Source organism: Leptonychotes weddellii, chromosome 8 (assembly GCF_054177405.1).
Source record: "Leptonychotes weddellii isolate Sample4059 chromosome 8, ASM5417740v2, whole genome shotgun sequence".
Lineage (NCBI taxonomy): Eukaryota > Metazoa > Chordata > Mammalia > Carnivora > Phocidae > Leptonychotes > Leptonychotes weddellii.
The window spans coordinates 123,168,471-123,175,360 of record NC_138376.1 but is presented as its reverse complement, the minus strand read 5'-3'; the positions used below and the strand labels follow the sequence as shown (position 1 = coordinate 123,175,360).

At 46.0% G+C, this 6,890-nt stretch overlaps 1 long non-coding RNA gene across 2 annotated transcripts; it reads left to right on the top strand.

The window, feature by feature from the left end:
• Nucleotides 1–3,480: 3,480 nt before the first annotated feature.
• Nucleotides 3,481–5,641, top strand: LOC145723163 (uncharacterized). 2 transcript variants are annotated; one of them, XR_014148038.1, is made up of 4 exons: nucleotides 3,481–3,648; nucleotides 4,068–4,124; nucleotides 4,664–4,742; nucleotides 5,489–5,641. It is a non-coding gene; the product is annotated as an uncharacterized LOC145723163 (long non-coding RNA). The 2 variants fall into 2 exon arrangements; XR_014148037.1 differs by having other exon boundaries at nucleotides 4,584–4,742.
• The last annotated feature ends 1,249 nt before the right edge of the window (nucleotides 5,642–6,890 follow it).

Below are 6,890 nucleotides of genomic sequence, written 5' to 3'. Positions count from 1 at the left end.
TTTTTTTTTTTTAAAGATTTTATTTATTTATTTGAGAGAGAGAGAATGAGAGACAGAGAGCATGAGAAGGAGGAAGGTCAGAGGGAGAAGCAGACTCCCTGCTGAGCAGGGAGCCCGATGCGGGACTCGATCCCGGGACTCCAGGATCATGACCTGAGCCGAAGGCAGTCGCTTAACCAACTGAGCCACCCAGGCACCCAGGCAATATTTCTTAAAATTTCAGTGAAGTTCAATCAGTCTTCTTCTATCAATTAGTTTCTTTTTAAAAGATTTTATTTATTTATTTATTTGAGAGAGAGAGAGAAAGTGCAAGAGCAAGCATGGGTGGGAGGTAGAGGGAGAAGCAGACTTCCCACTGAGTAGGGAGCCCAGGGGCGGGGGGGAGGGGCCTTGATCCCAGGGCCCTGATCCCAGGACCCTGAGATCATGACCTGAGCCGAAGGCAGAGGCTTAACCACTTAACCAACTGAGCCACCCAGGCACCCCTATCAATCAGTTTCTTATTGTTGACCAAATCAAATCATAATAGGCTAACAGATTATGAAACAGTAATTCAAAGAAAATACCATTGAAGGAGAAATGACGATCTTGTTTTAACCCCAGAATAGACCAAGTTGTAATTGCTTAATATGTAGGTGATGCAACACTGGTACTTTCATAGAAGCAAAAGGAATTCTTATGACTGATGTACATTGTGCAATTGATCTGTCCACCCTGGTTCCCTGTGAAACTCATTTCTCTTAGGTGCAGATAATTGTACACACAAATTTTACCTTGGTTTTCCAAAATCTTGAAATATAACTGTGGTAAAACTTCTGGCCATCTTATTAAAATAAAGGTACTGTCTGAAAATGGGATCTCTTGTTTGACTATTGGATATGAAACTTTAAAACTAGCCTATGGTGTGTATTTCACATCTTACATGCAATTGCATCAATCATTTAACTCAGAAATTTAGGAAAGCAAAATCAAAATGGACCCTGACGAGTAGAAAAAAGCAAAAAGGAAATTAAAAGTTGGAAATACAAGTTTTAGAATGTAAAAACAGAAATAAAAGAATAGCTAGTTTGGATGGCAAACAAAATCATTAGAATATACAAATAGGGGCGCCTGGGTGGCTCAGTCGGTTAAGCGTCTGCCTTCGGCTCAGGTCATGATCCCGGGGTCCTGGGATCGAGCCCCACATCGGGCTCCCTGCTCCGCGGGAAGCCTGCTTCTCCCTCTCCCCCCTGCTTGTGTTCCCTCTCTCACTGTCTCTCTCTCTGTCAAATAAATAAATAAAATCTTTAAAAAAAAAAAAAGAATATACAAATAAATCTAAGGAAAATGTTCAAGACCTTTATAGAGAATGTTTTGATTAAATATGAAATAAAAGAAGACTTCAGTACTGGTGAGCTCTGCCATATTCATGGATGGGGAGACTCAACCATGAAGCTCTCTTTCTCCCCCAAATCACTGTATTATTGTTGTGCTGATCAAAATCCCCAAGGGATTTTTTTTAGAAAACATAACTGCTTCTTAAATTCTTAAATGTGCAAAAACAGCCAACACAAGTTCGTGAAGAAAAGCAAAGAAGGAAGACAGGCTCCACCATCCACCATCTACCAAAACAAAATATAAACCCCTAGAAATTAGAATGGATGTCTTTGGATGGCAGTATTATGGATGATCGCTTTTTTTCTTGTTTGTATTTTAAAAGTCACCCTCCTCTGAAAAGAAAATATACAGTTGACCCTTGAATAATGCTGGTTTTGGCTGCATGGGTCCACTTCTACAAGGATTTTTCACAGTACGGTACTGTAAATGTATTTTCTCTTTCTTATGATTTTCTTAATAATATTTTCTTGTCTCTAGCTTACTTTTGCAAGAATACAGTATATGACACATGTAACATATACAGTGTGTGTTAGTCAACTGTTCATGTTATCAGTAGAGCTTCCGGTCAACAGCAGGCTATTAGTAGTTACGTTTTGGGGGAGTCCGAAGTTTTATGTGGATTTTTGGCTTCCAGGGGTGGGTGCCCCTAACCCCTGCGTTGTCCTAGGGTCAGCTGTATAAAATAAACATATCTAGTTACTGCAGGAACAAAGCAGAGGTAGGAGAGGAACTGAGAGACACTTGAGGTGATTTTAAAACACACTTAGAAACATCAGCAGGGCTGACAAGTGGCCGCACTAGGAAGTGATTCGGCAAACTGAGTATGCAATTCTCTATCTAGGCACTAAGGTCACATTTCTGCAAGTGACCTAGTAATGTTCACATCATCACAGCCTGTGCTGCCAGATGCGGAGATAGATGCCTACATTTGCTATCAGTGGATCCCAGTGTTACCATTCTCACACAAACAAAATCTTGCTAAATCATCTTGGTTATAATAAATGCAAATGCAATCCACTTTACCAAGACGCCAATCCTTTTTAAAAATTTTGTTTTTTAATGTTAATTTGAACGTCAGAGTCCTTTTTGCAAAGCATAGAACCAGTGCCATAAAAGCGGGATATTTTCTTTTCTGCCACTTTGCAGTGGAGAACCGAGGACCTGCTGGAGCACCGTCATTTTCCAGCCCGGCTCCAGAGACAACAGGCTCATTATCCAAGGCAATCTGCTTTATCTTCTTTTCTTGGGAGATGAGTGCTGACCAAGGGATTACTGGATTGTCTCCCTTAGTTGAGGCTATCAGGTTTTGTGGTGGGCCAGCAGAGTTTTGAAGTGAATGTGAGCTTTGGAGATAGACACACAGGTAGGTAGTCTCAGTCCCTCTCCTGTTGCTTCTGAGCTCTGTGCGCACACCCACGAACTGAAGTCATCGAGTTCCCTTGTAGGTGTGAGTAAAGATCTAATGTTAGTGTGTCAAGCTCTTGGTGCTTCATTTAAAAACCAAAAGTGAGTAAATTTTTAAAATAGTATGGGGGGAGTGTAAGTAATTCAAAATTCCTGTAAGGTCTTTTTTCTCTCTTTTTCTTTCTTTCTTTTCTTTCTTTCTTTCTTTCTTTCTTTCTTTCTTTCTTTCTTTCTTTCTTTCTTCTTTCTTTCTTTCTTTCTTTCTTTTCTTTTTCTCCCTTCCTTCCTTCCTTCCTCCCTTCCTTCCCTCCTTCCTTTCCTTCCTCCCTCTTTCTTTCTTTCTTTCTTTCTTTCTTTCTTTCTTTCTTAGTTTCTTTCTTTCTTTCTAGTCATGGATTCTCTTGTTCTAGGTCTGTTTTTCACAGGAACTCTAAATGTAAGGATGAGGGAAAGTTGATTAGAGGGTGCATGTCCCAGTCACAAAGCATGGACCAGGAGAGGGGCTGGGGGCCAGGCAACACGGAGGGAGGGCAGCCCCTCTTCCCCTTCCTCTTCCTCTCCACTCCCTGTGATGACTCTTAGGGAGCACTGACAGGAATGAGGGTTAGATTAAAAAAAAAATAGAAGACCCTTGAGATTATCTCTTCCCTTCAGTGAACACTATTACACTAACTCAGAGCAAGGACAGAGGGAAAGAAGGGACCTTTCCTTTCCCACAAGCTGAATGTGTGCCCCTTTCTACAGAGGAGAAGCCCATGACCCATCATCCCCTGCCAGGCACTTTCCCACTTGGATGTGGGCAGCGACTAGCCCAGCATCAACAAAGGGACCACCTCCTGCCGTGCCCAAGGTGCGACAGGCCCAGAGGTGAGATGGAGTGGGACGTGGGGGAGGGTTATGGGTTATTCTTAAATTTCTTGAAGTTTCCGTGTCTCTTGTCATGTACTGTTAAAGCCCGACCTGAAATGGACCCCGCTGGGTGTCAGTCCCATGCTGCATGGGGCTTGGTCCTGTCTCTGTTTTGTTAACACAACGAACACTGGCTGCTCACTTCTGTCTCCAGAGAGGAGTCGAGTAAAGCACCTCTGCTGGGCCACGAAACCTTTTCTGTGCCTACCAGTGGGCCCCGACGCCACTGTATGTGAGTTTGGTTCCTGTGGGTCAAGTGATACAGTATGAGCTAACATTTTATTCTGTGTTATGTGCCAAGCACTGTGCTAACATTTTTATATTATGTCTGTAATTTGATCCTCATAGTACCCCATCACTGGTATTTTTATTCTCAGTTTGTAGATGGAGAAACCAATGTTTGGGTTACTTCCTTACTGAGAATCACAACTCAAGTAAGCGGTGGGTTTGGGATTTGAACCCAGTTTGCCCCACACCGAGCCTATGGTTTGGACCCTACATGGGGTCTCATGGGTCTGGGCCCAGGTGTCAATAGTTAATTTGGGCTAGACTTTTTTGATATAGCTAGTGAAAACTGCAAAACAAAACTTAAGGAAAAATCATAAAATAAACAATTTGTGCCAGGAGGCTATAACCCAATTTTACCAAGGACACCAACTAAAGGGGTCATCTGAATTTGCCTTCCCCTCCTCCTCCTGCCTGTATAACCACGTGTTCTCTGAAAGCATCATTTATGTCTTAGTGATTCAGATGTCTTACAAGAGACTTTATCCTTAAACGGTCCAGGGTTAATAGTTCTTCCCTGCAGGCCTCTGTTCAGTTTTACTAAATGTCAAGTGTGTTTCCATTTTCTGCAAACTCTGAGCACCAGAATGCTGTTCTCTGTAATGCAGGGAGACCCAGAGCAAAGCGAGGGAAGACCAATGGGGAGGGTGATGCCACCTTTACCAGTTGAATCCCATTGTGTCTCCAGTGACTTCTGACCTCCTTCAGGAGTTTTCACTGGGGGGAGGTCTACTTGCAAATGGATGCCAGTGGGACAAATAACAGAGGTGAGCAAATGAAATATGGAAGCCTAAAACCCAGCACCCTCCCCTGAGCTAATCCTGCCCTGAGAGCCCACTCAGGGGGTGTGTACATATAAGGTCAAGACAGAGGGTCCTCTCTAGTGAGGGGCTGAACAGTGTGGCCCAGATAGAAGCCAAAACATCTTCTGTCCTTTCCTTCTCCCAAATCCATTCAGTGCCTGAGGCCGTGCACCTAACCCCTGCCTCACACCTTATGCCAGGCCCTCCTCTCTCCTCCGGACAGTTGTCCTGCTCTCCCTTCCAGACCCAGTGCCATAAAAGTGGGATATTTTGCTCTAAGACTCTGATTCCATCAAGCAGCCCACCTCACCTCTCCCATCACTTCCAATTCTCAATGTCAAACACCAGCTCCATTATCATAAGCCTTCTGCGTGAGGCCCACCAACCTTGTACAACATCAAGAACATTTTCCTCTCTGGTCTGACACACATCTCCTGCCCTCCACCCCACCCCCAACACAAGCACGGGAACACTCACAGCTTCTGAAACACCCTGTGCTCTCCCCTTTCTGGGCCTTCACCCCTGCTAACTCCTCCACCACAAATCCCCTCATCCCCCTATCACTGCCCAAGATCAAGGCATCTCCTGAAGGGGGTAAACCTCATTCACCTTGGACTCCCACCGAGCGGTGCTTGACAAACCTCCCTTGGGCAAGTAGAGAGATGCTGAGCCGGTAAGGGTATTTTGTTCCTGTGACGTCACTACTTCAGCCAGAACATTTCAGAATGGCCATCCAGGGCAGCGGTGCGGCGAAGAACAGAAGCCCAGGGCTCAGCTGGACCCAAATCGAGTCCCACCTCTGCCTCGGGGGACACCAGTCTCGTCCTGTGCAGAATGGGAACCACAGCAGAAGTGCCGCATGGCGCGGGTGGGAAGGCTTGCAGGCGTGATGACTGGAAAGTATTTATCACGGTGCCAGGCACAATAAAAGTACCCAATAAATACCAGCTTGGGGGAAAAAAATGCCTGGATCCATGAAGCTCTCGTTTTATTTATTTATTTTTCCTTCATGCCTCACAAATCACCATTGAACTTGCAAAGTGCTTTCCCTTTTCAGTGAGAAGGGCCAAATGCCCACTTCCTCGGTGAGGTGGGGCTTGGGGCAGAGAGACCTGGCTGGGTCAGCAGGGCTGGAGGGTGGGCGGCCACCGTGGGGTGGGCCCTGAAACCTGAGGGCCCGGAAAACCCACGGTTTACCACGGAAACCATGACAGGACCTTCACATTAACACCCAGCCTTCCTTCCTCCCCCAGGGCCTCCTGAGCCCCCTCAAGTGTAAGGACAGAGGCCACCACTCCAGCAGCTAAGGAGCCCACTCTGGGGTTTGATGTTTCCTGTCCTCCCACTCGCCGCAGAGTGGGCCGCTGCTCTTACTCAGGTGCTGGGGCCCTCAAGGCTCAGAGGCGGCGGAAGTCATAGGCCCCGGCAGCCTCCGACCCTGCCAGAGCTTGGCTCCGGCCTTAACTGGAGGCTGGCACGTCTCCCACCAACACTGCTCCTTTCTCTCCCGAACACAGGGATCTCTCTTGCAACTGCTTTTGCGAAAAGCCTGTCCCATTTTTTTTTTTTTTAAGAAAAAATAGCAGCACCCCTCCCCGTAACAACCACATCCATTAAGAAGCGATGGCCATTGTCCCCTTGGGAAGAGCTTCAGAAAGGGTTCTAAGAGCTGTAGACCGTTCAGCACAGGCCTGAAAACTGCATCTCTGTCCCACAGTGATTCCCGTCCAGTTTCTAGCATTAGAATCCTACTCATTGACCTTCCTCAGCTCTTTTGGAAATTGGCTTCTCACACAGCTCTCTGCCTCCTAAGCGCTGCCCCTGAAGGAGCACCTGTCCAGGTCAGCGGTCCCTCCATGGGCTCATTTGACTCAAGCCAGAGGCATAAAGTACTTAACTCAACTCCCAACACAAATAGATAAATAAATTGTTCACGTGGGTGGGCATGGAGGTGACAGGGATGGATTCATGTTTTTTACCAATAAGCTTCCGTTGAGCGTAACCTTGTGCCAGACATGTGCTAGTCCCTGGGTGCACACTGAGGGGCTTTCGACCTAATTGGAGAAACATGAACAGCCATGTATCCACTTGTCTTCTTTGGAACAAGAGTCC